General features: G+C 39.7%; 1 long non-coding RNA gene across 1 annotated transcript in view; it reads left to right on the forward strand.

Moving 5' to 3' along the window:
- The first annotated feature begins 3834 nt into the window (after positions 1 to 3834).
- The window catches only part of LOC129487913 (uncharacterized), a 50358-nt gene continuing 35047 nt past the window's right edge, over positions 3835 to 19145 (forward strand). The window contains exon 1 of the long non-coding RNA XR_008659520.2: positions 3835 to 3881. This is a non-coding gene — a long non-coding RNA (uncharacterized lncRNA). The remainder of the gene's footprint in view (positions 3882 to 19145) is intronic.

A 19145-nucleotide genomic window follows, 5' to 3' on the forward strand; every position in this document is an offset into this window, starting at 1 on the left:
AGGCCTGACTCGTGTTACAGTCTATTGGTTTAGGGAATACTTAAAACAATGGCTTGGTGTAAAGTTTTGATTCTTTCATGGGCTTTTTCCTTATCAGGAGGTATACTGCATTGGAGGTCTGTTAGAGGATTGTTCCAGCCTGCTTTTGCTATTCAATGTTGTGCCTGACTTTCTTCAACAAGCATATGTATTAATTGATAAAGGTCAGAGAAACTAGGTTCATAAGTATGGATAACAATTTGAAATTCTTCAGCAGATTTATGAGGATCCTCAGAAGCCTTGGGAAACTCTTTAGCCATATCCCTAAGTTTGACTTTTGTCCAGGGTATACAAGAAGTATTTGTGAGTGCCTTCATTGTGTGGATGGAGATTTAAATGATGAATTTGAACAGGTTTAACATAAACAAGGGAATCAAGAGAAGCTTCAGTGTCAAAAAATAGAAAGGAAGTTCAACAAGTCCAGCATATAGAGAAAGAAGTCAGGGAATGAGAGTTGAAGGAAGAAATCTGAGCCTCGAAGACATTTTCTTTCTTTTTTAATTTTGTATTAGCCTCTGTGAGTTTAGAGACTGTGTTTTGGAGAGAGGCAATTTTTAGAGTTCTGAATGTGTTTGGACACCTCTAAATGTCAATTAAAATATGCACCCCATTCAGATTGTTTTGTTTTAGAACATTGGTCTTCTAATTTAGTTAGGAGACAATCTAGTTTTGATATATCAAAGGAATTGTACTTTGGCTGTTGTAATTTTAAAGCATCTTTTGTATAGAAGCTCCAGTATTCTAGATAAATGCAGGTGCAGGGCTCATAATTTTTTTTTAACATAAAACCAGCAGGAGTTCCAGAAGGGGAACAATCATTACAAGGTTTAGAATTAAAGAATCCCATACTTATAACAATAATAATAATTCTCACTAATAGGAAAACGTAAACATTGGCAAAGTCTTGATAAACAAGGAAAACTCTTGCACAGGCTAAAAGTCTTTGTGGGCACAGATGGAACAACCATTCTCAGATTCCCAAATAAAGACATTGACCAAAACCAAAGGGAAGGAGGCCAGAGCCTGAGAGGACTCATGAGCAAGGGGGCCTGTGATCCGAGGAAGCAGAGAGTACAAGTGGCTCTTTGTTGTGTGGACTTCACTGTACTTTAAAGAACCCTGGTCCGTGGACCACTGGGTAAGATCACTTCAGGTCCCACTTCTGACATTAGCTAAAAAAAAAAAAAAATTAAAAAAAAGATCAACATGAGGTCCAAATAAATAACATTTATTTGGGAAACCAAGAATTGCAATTCTGGTACACTGAATCAGGGCAGCCTCCAATAGTGTCCTGTAAGGCAAATGCAGGAGAGGTTTTCTATAGGGGATTTCCATGAAAAGTTGTTTCCACAGGCAATTCATTGGCTAGGCAGAAATCCTAAATTGCAAACCAGTTCTGATTGGTTAGTTAATGAAGGCACTCCCAACTGATGGATGTTGAAAGCCAGTGGATACTGATTTTGGTTGTTTATTTAAATCTACTAGAACATTTTGTGGTTTGACCTTTGTGAAAGGATTGCACAATCTGCCTCCACTTTGGAAAACTGTAGCCTTGGTTTTTTTATTTTCTTTCACACTGGACATTTTTTGTTTGTTTGTTTGTTTTTGAGACATTCTTGCTCTGTCACCCAGGCCGGAGTGCAGTGGCACAGTCTCAGCTCACTGCAACCTCCGCCTCCCAGTTTCAAGCAATTCTCATGCCTCAGCCTCCCAATCCCATCCCTCAGCTGGGATTACAGGTGTGTGCCACCATGGCCAGCCAGCTAATTTTCCTTTTCTTTTTTTTTTTTTTGTATTTTTAGTACAGACAGGGTTTCACCATGTTGGCCAGGCTGGTCTCCAACTCCTGACCTTAAGTGATCCGCCTGCCTTGGCCTCCCAAACTGCTGGGATTACAGGTGTGAGCCATGGTGCCCAGCCACACAGGAAATGTTTTTTAAATGAAAACGTTTTATGTCAGATTCCTCATTTATTACTTTACTTGAAAAAACTCTTATTCTCATGTAGCAACAATCAGAATTAATAAGAGTTGTCCCTTGCAAACTGCTCTCTGCCTGTCCAAAGCCCTCAGAGGGTACCTTCACCCACTTATCCTACTTGTCTGACTCCTGGGAGCATCTATTTGCCTCCTCAGGCCTGATATCTTCAGCCACTCAGCTGCTCTCACTTCCTGTATCCTGAGTCCATGTTCATCATACAGCCTTCTAGGGCTGGCCTGACTTCTTTTCTTGGTCTTCTACAGCGAGAGAATGTGCTAGTCATGTTGATGTGAGGACTCTTGCCGATGTAACAGTTTTATGTGCCATGAAACTGTACAAACAAACTGGCAATTTGATTTTACTGATCAGTCTCTAGTAAGTCAGCCTTCAAGAGATGGATTCATTCTTGGTGTGTGCACAAAACCAAGCACTGGTCTTCAAGGCTGAGAGTCAAAACAGCAATGTAGTTGCTGCTAAATTCACATTGATTGTGCTCCCTGGTAAAATGACTTGGGACTGAACTGCCAAATGTCACCATATGAAATCCTCTACAAACTGAACTTTTCTAAACTGTATTTCTGTATTCAGAAGGTATTTCATGCACTGATTTTGTTTTATAAATCACATTTGCTTTACAACATTATACTTTTATATGTAGGGGTGTGTGTGTGCGTGTGTGTGTGCGTGTGTGTGTGTGTGTGTGTGTGTGTAAAAATCAGAAAATGAGAGATTAAGTTGGTAGAAGAGCATATAAAAATTTCAGGTCAAAAATAAAATTATTGGCCGGGCATGATGGCTCATGCCTGTAATCCCAGCACTTTGGGAGGCCAAGGTGGGTGGGTTGCCTGAGGTCAGGAGTTTGAGACTAGCCTGGCCAACATAATGAAACCCTGTCTCTACTAAAAATACAAAAAGATTAGCTGGGCATGGTGGTGTGCACCTGTAATCTCAGCTACTCAGGAGGCCAAGGCAGGAGAATCGCTTGAACCGGGGAGGTGGAGGTTATAGTGAGCCAAGATTGCACCATTGCACTCCCCAGTCTGGGTGACAGAGCAAGACTCCATCTAAAAAAAAATTAAAATAAAATAATCTTTGTCTTTGTAGTCTCCCCTTCCTGCAGAGGGCTGGTATATGTTTTTGGTTGCTTAATTCTTTCTGTTGGTATAATATTTCATGGCTCTTCATAAATTGTAAAAAAAAAAAAAAATTGCCTTTTCTAATTATCTGATTCTTATCTTCTCCATTTTATTAATGTCATTGCCTCTGCACTCACCCACTAGCCTCCTTTATTTTATAATTTAGCAAATGTCCACCTACATATTGCACCTTAATTGGGTCATCTGCCAAAAAGCAAGTTGATTGGGAAAGAAAATCTTAAAAACACTTCCTACACATTCACACATTGCAGAGGCCTTACATCACAGGCATTTGGGAGTCCCAGTGTGTCTGGAAGAACTTTAGGACAATTCATGCAGAAGACAACTTAGGAAAAGATGAACGCTGAAAGATTCTCTTTAGCACAAGTATTGCAGTGCTGACTCGTGTAACAGCTCAGAAATGTTTAAGATCTTCCAACTCTTGCCCCACTGCAGCCATAAACATAAATATCTCATTCATTCATTCATTCAAAAATTGGTTATCAAGCATCTACTACGGACATGTGGCAAAAGATACACCTAAAGCCATTGGAAAGCAAAGTTTTCCTAAACTCAGAGTCAATGATGACGACGATGATGATGATGATGATAGTAAACAAAGACATTTTTTGTTTTTGCAATGACATAAGTGATTTCTGCTGTTTTGTTTCTTGTGTTCCAGAATAGAACCATTTGGCAGCTTACAAGAATTTCCAGAAAGTACCAGGTAGATCTATACTTATGATTTGTGTTTTTCTTCTATAAAGAAGTATCTTTGGATGTCAAATTAAAGATTGCTACAGAATGCAGGCTGAAAGCTGACAGCTAATTAGAGAATATTTCTGAATACTGCTTCCAATTAATTTTAAAAACACATCAGAATGTCAGAAATTTATTTTCTATCCCTGTCTTCCCTGTATCATTCCTATGTCAGCATCACTTATGGTTAAAACATCTTAAAATGAAAAGTAAATGTGAATTATATTAATAAATAACAAATTAATAGATCTCCAAAGTATGTCTTTTAAATCACATTTGTAATTGATTAATAAATCAGTCACAAATAAAAGGATCCTAATTGAGCAACTTCTGAGGCGTTTAATTTCTAAAAAAAAAAAATGGAATACTTCCTGCTGGGCGTGGTGGCTCACACTTGTAATCCCAGCACTTTGGGAGGCCGAGGCAGGCGGATCACGAGGTCAGGAGATCGAGACCACGGTAAAACCCCGTCTGTACTAAAAATACAAAAAATTAGCCGGGCGTGGTGGCGGGCGCCTGTAGTCCCAGCTACTCGGAGAGGCTGAGGCAGGAGAATGGTGTGAACCTGGGAGGCAGAGCTTGCAGTGAGCCGAGATTGCGCCACTGCACTCCAGCCTGGGCAACAGAGCGAGACTTCATCTCAAAAAAAAAAAAAAAAAAGGAATACTTCCAAGGATGACATTTCAATAACTAAAATACAAAAGGCACATTTCATCTTCAACAACAGAAAGAAGTGTTTGGGTCAATTCTTCATCAAGGGTACAAACTTTAAGTTTATTTTTGTTCTTGCTTTCTGAGAATCAAAGAGAATAATAGAAGAATAGAAATAGAACCACATTTTTAAAGGACAAAAAATTGACGTTTTAATTATAGAATTGACAATCCAGCTCCAGTCACACTCACTCACATTGGCATAGGAATGGGTTTTATCCCAAAAGAGTGATGTACTTTGTACTTTTAGTGAAAAATTAGAATTCAGATTGAGATGAGACTATCATATATATATATATATATCATATACATATATATCATATACATATATCATATACATATATATCATATACATATATATATCATATACATATATATCATATACATATATATATATATGAATGATATTTTTTTTGAGGCAGGGTCTTTCACTCTGTCTCCCAGGCTGGAGTACAATGATGTGATCATAGCTCACTGCAGCCTTGAACTCCTGTACTCAAGCAGTCCTCCCGCCTCAGCTGCCCAAGTAGCTGGGATTACAGGCACATGCCATCACACACTTGGCTAGAAATATAATTTTAAGTAAACATTAGTGTATGTAAGATCCACTCCCTTTTGTCCTAAAATAGATCAGCTCAACTAAAAACTTATTCCTTTTTCTGTAAACTCTGTCAACAACAAGTTAAGGAATTTAGTAACCTGAACAAGTGTTCTGGAAGCCATGTGAGACATATTGTTAAAACTGCACGGAGTTACCATTAACTTTTAAATGATAAGAGACACTGCACTATTTTATAATAAAAAGTGACAAAACAATGACTGTGAGTTTCATATGAGAATCCCGTGATTAATTTTGAAACTGCCTTAGTAATCTACAGGTAGACTTAAAGATGTGAAACCAATGAGGACATTTGACAGGAGTGGACTTGATATGGTATTTTATTATAGAAGGGGAAAAAATCAAGCTTAATGCCAAGTATCATGGATTCTGTAAGGAACCACAGCATGACCTGCTGGAAGATAGCATACATATTTACCCGCACTGCTCAAAGCCGCTACCAAGCTGCTCTAATTGTGAACAACAGAAGGCAGATGATACCCCACTGCCTGATATTTGCTTTGAAAGGCAAGGACTTCAATGAGTCCATCCCACTCCAGAACCACAGGCTTCAGAACTGGATACTTGGGATATATGTGACCTTAGCCAGTTTCCATAACCTGAGTCTAACATTTTACCTATAACATTACTGAATTATTATCTGTCAAAATAGAATAAAAATTCTTATCCCACAACAACACAGGATTGTTGTAGGGACAAATGAGATCATATCCTTAGCAGTGTGCCTGGTAGATATTAAGTGCCCAATAAATGAGAGGAGTTAGAGTGACTCCCCCACCCTCCACTGCTGCTGGAAGCAAAGGAATGAGCTGCCCCTTCTAGATGCTGCTTTGTCTTTGCCTCACAAATGTCAGCAAAGTAGAATTACAGAAGCTTCTTCTGGTTTCTTTCTAGAGGATGAAAGTTATACATTTAACGACATAATGTATGTGAGTCCCCCTTGTTGACATTGATGAGATGCCAAGAGAGGTTGTTTTCCTGAGGAGGACTGATGGAGGGGAATATGTGTATCCACTTCTGTGTGGGGTCCATCCAGTGTAATTTATAATACCACTATAAACCAAAGATAAATTTCCAACCCCCCCAACTTAACTGACTGTGAATGGACCCCTTCCTCTTGACCAAAGGGACCCAAGGAAACCTGAAAAACTAGTTTATGCCATAATGAGAAGGAAAGGGGTTCTCCTCCTTTTGGAATTCAGGCACAACTAACCAGCATTAACATTCAAAACATATCTTCAGACTGACAAAGCAGACTCTTTGTAGCAATAAGATACCAAGTTCCAATCTGCCTCTAGGAAATGAAAATATATTACCCCAAAATATGTTTCTTTGCATATTCTGAAATGGCCCTGTAAAGCCATCTTTTGTAGAGGAAAATTTGCATCTGTAAAGAATCTCTAATAACATAACTAGAGCTTTCCCCTTCTAGCCTCTCCCAGTCCTGAAGATGTTAACTGAGAGTCTACCACCTTTTAAAAGTCTAAGTAGGACACATTTGCCATCTGTTATTTTTAAGGGCAGCCACCTATGAGACTTCACCTACATAATAAAAACCTTGGTTTCCACAATCCCTTTTCTTAACCCAGACACTCCTTTCTATTGATTCCAGATCTTTAGCTAATAACTTAACTGTTTCAACCAATTGCCAATCAGAAAATCTTTGAATGCTCCCATGACCTATAAGCACTACCTCCTGCACCTCCTCCCTTTGAGTTGTGCTGCCTTTCCAGACTGAACCAATATATACCTCACATGTGTTGATTGATATCTTATGTCTCCCTAAAACATATAAAACCAAGCTGTAACCCAACCTCCTCTCAGGACCTCTTGAGACTGTGCCTCAGGCCATGTCACTCATATTTGGCTCAGAATAAATCTCTTTAAATATTTTACAGAGTTAGGCTTTTTTCATCAATACCACCGTGCCCATAGGAAACACAGGTGAAAACCATTTTCCTTATTATGAGTGGGGTTAAACTTTCCCCACCCCGGCCAGGTGCAGTGGCTGACACCTGTAATCCCAGCACTTTGGGAGGCCGAGGTGGGCGGATCACTTAAGGTCAGGAGTTGGAGACCAGCCTGGCCAACATGATGAAAGCCAGTCTCTACTAAACTACCAAAAATTAGCTGGGCATGGTGGCAAGCACCTGTAGTCCCAGCTACTCGGGCAGGCTGAGGCACGAGAATCGCTTGAACCTGGGAGGGGAAGGTTGCAGTGAGCCAAATGGCACCACTGCACCCCAGCCTGGGCGACAAAGTGAGACTCCCATCTCCAAAAAAAAAAAAACTTTCCCCACCCCATGAGACTTCATCTACATAATAAAATGACCCCATGGTCATTTCCCAACTGAAGTCATTGCTCATATATTACCTCCTCAATGAGGCCTCATTTGACCGCCATCTTGAAAACAGCAACCAGTCTCCTCATCCTGATGGTTTCCTTACGTTTTCTGTTTTTTTCTTCCTGAGACCCGCTGATCTAATGGAAAATATTATTTTCAAATTTATTATATTTATTGTATATCATCTGTCTCTTCCAGCTAGAATGTAATCTTTTGGGGTCAGGGAGCTTTGTTTTGTGCCTGGAACAATTGGTAATTTGTTGAATGAACAAATACGTAAATAGATTTATTCATATTTGTATATGCACAGAGAAACTCTGGAAACCTTGAGAAAATAATAACACTTGTTGATAGCGTAGGGAAAACTGGAGAGGTGGTCTGTGTGAATTGGAGACAAGAGTGGGAAGAAGATTTCAATTCTTAATTTTTGAACCATGTGAATGATTATATATATATCTCAGACATGACTGGTTCTGAAGTCACCAGCCATCCTTGACAGGCCTGATTTCTTTCTCTCCACGCTTTATAAAGAGACCTCTCTCCCTTCTCTTTTCCCTGTACCTCCTTAATTTCTCCGTCAAGCCTCAAAATAGCAAATGCTCTTCCTGCTACATATGCGCATGCATCTATACATATCTTTTCTGTGTCAATATATGTTTTAAGAAAAGTGTGAAATTAAACTTCAATTTCAAAACAGATATTCTACTCAAATACAGACTGTAATAAAAACATCTTTAATAAAGGCTTACTGAACAACAGCAACAATAAAAAGTTGAATTCAAAGAAGAAGGCCAACCAGGGAAAACCATGGTGACTTTAGAGGGTTTGATGAATTGGTAAATGATGGCAGCTGCTTTAAAGGGCATTGCCTTCATTCCCAGGGACCACATGATGGAAGGTCCATTATGGATTAGGTGAAGTGACCTCTGGGCTGGGAACAGGGACTCTGGGAAGTCCTTGCTGAGCATTCCCTGAGGCCAGGATGTCTGTGCCTCTGGGCTCCCTCCTCTTCCATTCTGATCAAAGGACTCATTGGTGTTATGGCATTTGAGGCAAATGCCTCAGATTGGCTGAGAGAACACAAACAAGCAGATCTACAACGTGGTGCAAAGAAAACAGAAGGGGCACGTGCATTGAGATGTGTTAAATATTATGAATTCATTTACATAGTCACCAGAGGAAGAACGTGATCTAAAGTCAAGATGAAGCCAAGAGCCTTGCCTTCAAAGCTCTAGCATATTGGAATATAACTAAAATTTAAAAATATATATGCTTTATTCTTCCCTTCCAGCCTCTTTTTCTTCTCCCTCCCATGTTTTCCAGCCGGTTTTAGCCAAGTGAATTATTATTCTAGCCAAATTCCTCTAGGAAGGAAAGAATAAACTCAATTCATCTTCATTTCTCTCCTCTGACAAAATGGGTAAGACCGTGATGATATCAATCTTTTACTGGATTTTGCTCACAGGGATTTAATGAATATTTGTTAATATACTGTGATAAGCAATGCAAAAATATGAAGGCCAGCAGAGTGATAATGGCCATGAATTACAAATTCCTAAGCCTTTATTATGCAGAAAACTAATTTGTTCTTACTACGTTGAGATCTGACCAGCCACAGACCCAGTACCTTTTATGTAGTTCTATGAATTTTCATTATGTAAATAATTAAAATGTGAGGAAAAGAGTCATTTTAAATATAAGGATTTACTTCTAATTTCTCACAAAATTATCTCTGTTTATAAAGAAGAGCTAGTGAACACTAGTTCTCCAGCATGGAAAATTGTCAAAATCACATAACTCGATCTAAAAATGTCTTGTATTAAAACAAAGCCTAAAAACGTTTTTAAATAGATTTGTTAGCTTGTCTATTTAATCCACTAACCTAGACAATTAGGTTAATGCAACTGGAAATTGAAAACAAAATTTTCTATATTGTTGCCTGATACTCTTCAGTGTTGGCGGGTGCTTCTATCCTGAAGCATTGTAAGACACCACTGCTTGAGAGCCTCCCTCTGAAAACAAGACTGTCACATAACACCAGAGCAGCAAGTAGTTGCACATCATTCAGTTCTTTGGTTTGCCCCCTACTTACTCACCACCATGACTGTAATTATTTTTCCACTGTAGGAGTCACACAATGGAAGAGGAACAGTTCCCGTCACATCTCCAGGTTACATAATCACCCAGCCCGAAGGGAACAACCCAGATCCTCTGAGCAGCACCCACAGAGAGAGGGTTCAGACCCAACATAGTAACTTTGCCCTGAGCAGCAAAAAGAGGATACAATTCCCCTATGACACCCATAAACTGCAATGCAGTCTTTGTAGTTGCAACTGAGCTTTCCTAGAGTGCTCAACAGAAGTCACACCCCAGTGGTCAAGTGCTGAAGGAAGGACCAAGACAGAATCAAAGTCCTAGCAGTTGCCATGGCAACAGCAATAGGGCAATGAAAGGTTTCCAGAAGCAAGTCTGTCTCAAGAGTTTATAATGCAACCATATGCTGTCTCTGTCTAACACATGCCAAACGAAGACAGATTCAGTCTGTTTTCTGACTCCCTCCATCAGTTTGCATTAACTGGTGAAATTCTGGAGAGGCAAGTCAGATGAGGCAGTTCCCAGACCTGGGTCTTCAAGTTACTGTAACAAAGAAGGCTTAGGCCCTTTCTTTCTAGCTTGTGCAGGAAATGCAGGCATAAGCCATCACTTATGTATGTTTAGCTCAGTTGGCTAAAATTTCTGGTTGTACTGTAACCTTTACCAGCCTCTAAGTGCAGAGTGGCTGATCTAATCACAAAACAGATTCAATCGTTATTGTACAACTTGGAAATACTAAGAGCTAATCCAGATGCCACAAGGGAATGTTCCTTCTTTGACTCTGAATTTGTTTTATAAAAAGCAACAAGAGGACATTTTTTTTTCTCTTGATTCCTGTGATGGTGTATTTTATGTGTCAATTTGAGCAGACCACAGGTTACCCAGATTAGACATTGTTTCTGGATGTGTGGCAAAGGTATTTCTGGCTGAAGTTAGCATTTGAATTGAGTCTATTGTTGGACTCAGCAGAGTAGTTTGCCTTCCTTGATGTGAGTGGGCATCACCCAATCCATTGAGGGCCTGAATAGAACAAAAGGTGGAAGGAGGGAGAATTCACCCTTTTATTCCTACCTCACTGCTTGAGCTGGTAAATCTAACCTCTTCTGCCCTGGGATTGCTCCCATGGTCAGCTCCCCGGTTCTCAGGCATTTGGACTCAGGCTGAATTACATCACTGGCTTTATTCAGTCTCCAGCTGGCAGATAGCAGATCATGGGATTTAACCTCCATAATCACAAGTGCCACTTCCTCCAATAAATGCCCGGTGTGTCTGTGTGTGTGTGTGTGAGAGAGAGAGAGTGTGTGTGTGTGTGTGTATCTCCTATTCTCCTGTTCGAGGTTCATCCATGTTGTAGTATGTGTTAGAATCTTAGACCTTTCTAAAGCTGAATAATATTCTATTATATGGATATACCACATTTTGTTTATTCATTCTTCTGTTGATGGACATTTGAATTGTTTCCATCTTTTGGTGAATGGGAATAATGCTGCTGTGAACATTGGTGTACAAGTATCTGTTTGAGCACCTGCTTTCAATTCTATTGTGTATATATCCAGGAATAGAATTATTGGGTCATGTGGTAATTCTATTTAACTTTTTGAGGAGCCATCAAACTTTCCTCCACCGTGGCTGCACGATATTTTACATTCCTGCCAAGTCCTCCAGCACTCCCTCTTTTAAAACTTATTTCTTCTTAAAAAAAAAAAAAAAAGGGATTCATATGCAGAACATGCAGGTTTACATAGGTATACATGTGCCATGGTGGTTTGCTGCACCTATTGACCCATCCTCTATGTTCACTCCCCTTAACCCCCACCCCCCAACAGGCCCTGGTGTGTGTTGTTCCCTGTGTCCATATGTTCTCAATGTTCAACTCCCACTTATGAGTGAGAACATGTGGTGTTTGGTTTTCTGTTCCTGCATTAGTTTGCTGCTGATGATGGCTTCCAGCTTCATCCATGTCCCTGCAAAGGACATGATCTCATTCCTTTTCATGGCTGCATAGTATTCCATGGTGTATATGTACCACATTTTCTCTATCCAGTCTATCATTGATGGGCATTTGGGTTGGTTCCATGTCTTTGCTATTGTAAATAGTGCTGCAATAAACATACATGTGCATGCATTTTTATAGTAGAATGATTTATCATCTTTTGGGTATATATCCAATAATGGCATTGCTGGGTCAAACGGTATTTCTGGTTCTACATCCTTGAGGAATCACCATACTGTCTTCCACAGTGGTTGAACTAATTTACATTCCCACCAACAGTGTAAAAGCATTCTTATTTCTCCACAGCCTCGCCAGCATCTATTGTTTCCTGACTTTTTAATAATTGCCATTCTGACTGGCATGAAATGGTATCTCATTGTGGTTTTGATTTGCATTTCTCTGATGATCAGTGATGTTGAGGTTTTTTTTTTCCATATGTTTGTTGGCTGCATAAATGTCTTCTTTTGAGAAGTGTCTTGATATCTTTTGCCCACTTTTTGATGGGGTTGTGTTTTTTTCTTGTAAATATGTTTAAGTTTCTTGTAGATTCTGGATATTAGCCCTTTGCCAGATGGAACAAATTACAAAAATTTTCTCTCATTCTGTAGGTTGCCTGTTCACTCTGATGACAGTTTCTTTTGCTGTGGAGAAGCTCTTTAGTTTAATTACATCCCAGTTGTCAATTTTGGCCTTTGTTGCAATTGCTTTTGGTGTTTTTGTCATGAAGTCGTTGCCCATGCCTATGTCCTGAAAGGTATTGCCTAGGTGTTCTTCTAGGGTCTTTATGGTTTTTGGATTTACATTTAAGTCTTTAATCCGTCTTGAGTTAATTTTTGTATAACGCATAAGGAAGGGGTCAGTTTCAGTTTTCTGCATATGGCTAGCCAGTTTTTCCAGCACTATTTACTGAATAGGAGATCCTTTCCCCATTCCTTGTTTTCATCACGTTTGTCGAAGATCAGATGATTGCAGATGTGTGGTGTTATTTCTGAGGTCTCTGTTCTGCTCCATTGGTCTACATGTCTGTTTTCGTACCAGTACCATGCTGTTTTGGTTACTGTAGCCTTGTAGTATGGTTTGAAGTCAGGTAGTGTGATGCTTCCAGCTTTGTTCTTTTGGCTTAGTATTGTCTTGGATATATGGGGTCTTCTTTGATTCCATATGAAATTTAAAATTGTTTTTTCTAATTCTGTGAAGAATGTCAGTGGTAGTTTGATGGCAGTAGCATTGAATATATAAATTACTTTGGGCAGTATGGCCATTTTCACAATATTGATTTTTCCTATCTATGAGGATGGAATATTTTTCCATTTGTTTGTGCCCTCTCTTATTTCCTTGAGCAGTGGTTTGTAGTTCTCCTTGAAGAAGTCCTTCACATCTTTTGTTAACTGTATTCCTAGGTATTTTATTCCCTTTGTAGCAATTGTGAATGGGACTTCATTAATGATTTGGCTCTGTGCTTGTCGATTGTTGGTGTAAAGGAATGCTTGTGATTTTTGCACATTGCCTTTGTATCCTGAGACTTTTGAAGTTGCTTATCAGTTAAAGAAGTTTTGGGGCTGAGATGATGGGGTTTTCTAAATATAAAATCGTGTCGTCTGCAAACAGAGACAATTTGATTTCCTCTCTTCCTATTTGAATACGCTTTATTTCTTTCTCTTGCCTGATTTCCTGGCCAGAAATTCTAATACTATGTCGAATAGGAGTGGTAAGAGGAGAGCATCCTTCTCTTGTACCGGTTTTCAAAGGGAATGCTTCCAGCTTTTCCCCATTCAATATGATAGTGGCTATGGGTTTGTCATAAATAGCTCTTATTATTTTGAGATATGTTCCATCAATACCTAGTTTACTGAGAGTTTTTAACATGAAGTGATGTTGAATTTTATCAAAGGCCTTTTCTGTATCTATTAGATAATCATATGGTTTTGTCTTTGGTTCCGTTTATGTGATGGATTACATTTATTGATTTGCATATGTTGAACCAGCCTTGCATCCCAAGGATGAAGCCAACTAGATCATGGTGGATAAGTTTTTTGATGTGCTACTGGATTTGGTTTGCCAGTATTTTATTGAGAATTTTTGCATCTATGTTCATCAGGGATATTGGCCTGAAGTTTTCTTTTTTTGTTGTGTCTCTTCCTGGTTTTGGTATCAGGATGATGCTGGCTTCATAAAATGAGTTAGAAAGGAGTCCCTCCTTTTTAATTGTTTGGAATAGTTTCAGAAGGAATAGTACCAGCTCCTCTTTGTATTTCTGGTAGAATTCAGCTGTGAATCCATCTGGTCCTGGGCTGTTTGTTTGTTTGTTTGTTTTGGTTGGTAGGCTATTAATTGCTGCCTCAAATTCAGAGCTTGTTATTGGTCTATTCAGGGATTCAACTTCTTCTTGATTTAGTCTTGGTAGGGTGTATGTGTCCAGGAATTTATCCATTTCTTCTAGATTTTCTAGTTTATTTGCATAGAGATGTTTATAGTATTCTCTGATGGTAGTTTGTATTTCTGTGGAGTCAGTGGTGATATCCTCTTTATCATCTTTTATTGTGTCTATTTGATTCTTCTCTCTCTTCTTCTTTATTAGTTTAGCTAGCAGTCTATCTGTTTTGTTAATTTTTTTAAAAAACCTGCTCCTGGATTCATATAATTTTTGGAGGGTTTTTCATGTCTCTCTCTCATTCAATTCTTCTCTGATCTTAGTTATTTCTTGTCTTCTGCTAGCTTTTGGATTAGTTTGCTCTTGCCTCTCTAGCTCTTTTAATTATGATGTTAAAGTGTCAATGTGAGATCTTTCTAGCTTTCCGATGTAGGCATTTAGTGCTATAAATTTTCTTCTTAACACTGCTTTAGCTGTGTCTCAGGGATTCTGCTGTGTTGTCTCTTTGTTCTCATTGGTTTGAAAGAACTTCTTGATTTCTGCCTTAATTTCATTATTTACACAGGAGTCATTCAGGAGGAGGTCATTCAATTTCCATGAAATTGTGTGCTTTTGAGTGAGTTTCTTAATCTTGAGTTCAAATTTGATTGCATTGTAGTCTGAGAGACTGTTATGATTTCAGTTTTTTTGCATTTATTGAGGAGTATTTTACTTCCAGTTGTATGGTCAATTTTAGAATAAGTGCCATGAGCACTGAGAAGAATGTATATTCTGTTGATTTGGGGTAGAGAGTTCTGTAGACGTCTACCAGATACACTTGATCCAGAGCTGAGTTCAAATCCTGAATATCCTTGTTAATTTTCTGTCTCGTTGATCTGTCTAATACCGATTGGGGTGTTAAAGTCTCCCACCATCATTGTGTGGGAGTCTGTCTCTTTGTAGGTCTCTAAGAACTTGTTTTATTGGGTGCCCCTGTATTGGGTGCATATATATTTATAATAGTTAGCTCTTCTTGAATTGTTCCTTTTACCATTATGTAATGCCCTTCTTTATCCTTTTTGATCTTTTTTGGTTTAAAGTCTGTTTTGTCAGAGCCTAGGATTGCAACCCCCGCTTTTTTTTTTTTTTTTTTTTTTTTGAGATGGAGTCTTGCTCTGTCACCCAGGCTGGAGTGCAGTGGCACGAACTTAGCTCACTGCAACCTCTGCCTCCCGGTTCAAGAGATTCTCCTGCCTCGGCTTCCCTAGTAGCTGGGATTACAGGCACCCGCCATCATGCCCAGATAATTTTTGTATTTTTAGTAGAGACAGGGTTTCACCATATTGGCCAGCCTGGTCACAAGCCGAACTCCTGACCTCTGGTGATCTGCCCTCCTCAGACTCCCAAGGTGCTGGGATTACAGGTGTGAGCCACCATGCCTGGCCACCCCTGCTTTTTTTTTTTTTTTTGCTTTCCATTTGCTTGGTAAATTTTCCTCCAACCTTTTGGAGCCTGTCTTTGCAAATAAGTTGGGTCTCCTGAATATAGCACATCGATGGGTCTTGACTCCTTATCCAGTTTGCCAGTCTGTGTCTTGTAATTGGGGCATTTAGTCCATTTACATTTAAGATTAGTATTGTTATGTGTGAATTTGATCCTGTCATCATGATGCCATTTGGTTATTTTGCACACTAGTTGATGGAGTTTCTTCGTAGTGTCATAAGTCTTTATATTTTGTTGTGTTTTTGCAGTGGTTAGTACCAGTTTTTCCTTTCCATATTTAGTGCTTCTTTCAGGAGCTCTTGCAGGGCAGGCCTGGTGGTGATGAAATCCCTCAGCATTTGCTTGTCTGTAAATGATTTTATTTCTCCTTTGCTTATGAAGCTTAGTTTGTCTGGATATGAAATTCTGGGTTGAAAATTATTTTAAGAATGTTGAATATTGGCCCACACTCTCTTCTGGCTTATAGAGTTTTTGCTGAGAGGTCTACTGTTAGTCTGATGGACTTCCCTTTCTAGGTGACCTGGTCTTTCTCTCTGGCTGCCCTTAACATTTTTTCCTTCATTTCAACCTTGGAGAATCTGACGATTATGTGTCTTGGGGTTGATCTTTTCATGGAGTATCTTAATGGTGTTCTCTGTATTTCCTGAATTTGCATGTTGGCCTGTCTTGCTAGGTTGGAGAAGTTCTCCTGGATAATATACTGAAGTGTGTTTTCCAGCTTGTTTCCATTCTCCCCATCTCCTCTGGTACTCCAGTCAATCATAGGTTTGGTCTTTTTATGAAGTCCCATATTTCTTAAAGGCTTTGCTCATTCCTTTTCATTCTTTCTTCTCTATTCTTGTCTGCATGTCTTATTTCAGTAAGGTGGTCTTAAAACTCTGATATCCTTTCTTCTACTTGGTCAATTCAGCTGTTGATACTTGTATATGCTTCACGAAGTTCTTGTGCTATGTTTTTCAGCTCCACTGGGTCATTTATGTTCCTCTCTAAACTCGTTATTCTAGTTAGCAATTCCTCTAACCTTTTATCAAGGTTCTTAGCTTCTTTGCATTGGGTTAGAACATGCTTCTTTAGCTCATTGTAGTTTTTTACTATTCATCTTCTGAAGCTTACTTCTGTCAATTCGTCCATCTGATCCTCCATCCAGTTCTGTGCCCTTGATGGAGAGACATTGCGATCATTTGGAGGAGAAGAGACACTCTGGCCTTTTGGGTTTTCAGCATTTTTTTTGTGGATTATTTCTTATCTTTGTGAGTTTGTCTAGTTTCAGTCTTTGAGGCTGCTGACCCTTGGATGGGGTTTTTGTGGGGGTCTTTTTGTTGTTTTTGTTGTTGTTGATAATGCTATTGTTGTTGCTTTCTGCTTGTTTTTCTTTCAATAGTCCTGTCCCTCTTCTGTAGGGCTGCTGCTGTGTGCTAGTTCACTTCAAGCCCTATTAATCTGATTTGCTCTGTGCCTGGAGATGTCATTCAAGGAGGCTGGAGAGCAGCAAACATGGGTACCTCATCCTTCTTCTGGGACCTCTGACCTTGAAGGACACCAACCTGATACCACTAGGATTGCTCCTGTATATGGTGTCTGACAACCCATGTTGGAGGGTCTCACCCAGTTGGGTGGCATGGGGAGCAGGACTCATTTAACAAAGCACTTTGTCCCTTGGTGGAGAGGGTATGTTTTGCTGGAGGGAAACCCATTTATCTGGGCTACCCAGATTCCTCAGAACTACCAGGAGGAAGGCTAAGTCTGCTGGTCTGCAGAGACTGTGGCCACCTTTCCCCCTACAGACTCAGGCCCAGGGAGATCTGAATTCTGTCCCTGAGCCTCTGGCTGGAGTTATTGGAGATCCTATAGGGAAGCCCCACCAACTAAGGAAGAGGCTTGTAGTAGAGACAGGGTTTCACCATGTTGACCAGGCTGGTGTGATACTCCTAACCTCAAGTGCTCTGCCCGCCTCAGACTCCGAAAGTGCTGGATTGCAGGCATAAGCCACCACTCGCGGCCCAAGTTCCCCCTTTTAATGCCTTTGAGAAGGTATAACCTGTGTCACTTTCTCAGATTTCAAGGTCCAGGGGTAGATTGCCAATAAACCCAATTCTGGGAGTCAGTGTCAGTACATTTCCCTGATATCACCCTGAAATCCTGATAAGTTAAAGTCAATAAACATTAGTTGAGCACCTGGTATGAGTCAGGCAACATGCCAGGCATTAGAGATACAAAGAGCTCATAGGCTGGTGAGGTGGACAGACATTTAAATGCAAAAATATAGTATAATGAATCCAATAGTAGAAGGATGTGCAAAGCAATAAAGGGGCAGGGAAAGCTTTGCAAGAGGAATGGATTGAGGTGGGTTTTGAATGATGAACAGGAGTTTGCCAGGTGGGAATAAGGAAAATAGCACCAGAAGGGAAAAGTAAGTGCAAAGCACATCCGGGGGAACATCACACTCTCAGGGAACTGAGCATGGTTCATTGTGGCCATAGCTTACTGCCTGGTTTCTGGCCTATTGGCACCCCCTCAGAAACTCTGTGGAGAGGGCAGGAAGACATGCATGTGTGTAAGCATATGTTCATCTGTGCACTTGAATCTGAGGGTAGGAAGTGATGGCATTTCACAAGGCGGTGTCTGGAATCTTGTGAATTGTGGTCAAATGCAGGAGCCTAGTGATGCTGTGTTAGGAAGGGGATTGCAGGGTGACACCTGACTCCTTGAGGCATTGAGATGATTGTTAATAAACAAAATTATAAGACACCTGGGTGTAGGAAATATGTCCCATTTAGGACTTTAAAAAAATCAACTTTTGATTGATCCAATTTCAGCAATATGGCAGACTGAGAAACATGAAAACCCTCCCACTGCAATGCTTAGAAAGGATTTATAGTTTCTTTTGCTGTGCAGAAGCTCTTTAGTTTAATTAGATCCCATTTGTCAATTTGGCTTTTGTTGCCATTGCTTTTGGTGTTTTAGACATGAAGTCCTTGCCCACGCCTATGTCCTGAATGGGATTGCCTAGGTTTTCTTGTAGGATTTTAATGGTTTTAGGTATAACATTTAAGTATTTAATCCATCTTGAATTAATTTTTGTATAAGGTGTAAGGAAGGGATCCAGTTTCAGCTTTCTACATATGGCTAGCCAGTTTTCCCAGCACCATTTATTAAATAGGGAATCCTTTCCCCATTTCTTGTTTTTGTCAGGTTTGTCAAAGATCAGATAGTTGTAGATATGCGGCATTATTTCTAAGGGCTCTGTTCTGTTCCGTTGATCTATGTCTCTGTTGTGGTACCAGTACCATGCTGTTTTGGTTACTATAGCCTTGTAGTATAGTTTGAAGTCAGGTAGCGTGATGCCTCCAGCTTTGTTCTTTTGGCTTAGGATTGACTTGGCGATGTGGGCTCTTTTTTGGTTCCATATGAACTTTAAAGTAGTTTTTTCCAATTCTGTGAAGAAAGTCATTGGTAGCTTGATGGGGATGGCATTGAATCTATAAATTACCTTGGGCAGTATGGCCATTTTCACGATATTGATTCTTCCAAACCATGAGCATGGAATTGTCTTCCATTTGTTTGTATCCTCTTTTATTTCATTGAGCAGTGGTTTGTAGTTCTCCTTGAAGAGGTCC

The sequence above is a fragment of the Symphalangus syndactylus genome, chromosome 8 (genome assembly GCF_028878055.3).
Source record: "Symphalangus syndactylus isolate Jambi chromosome 8, NHGRI_mSymSyn1-v2.1_pri, whole genome shotgun sequence".
Taxonomy (NCBI): Eukaryota; Metazoa; Chordata; class Mammalia; order Primates; family Hylobatidae; genus Symphalangus; species Symphalangus syndactylus.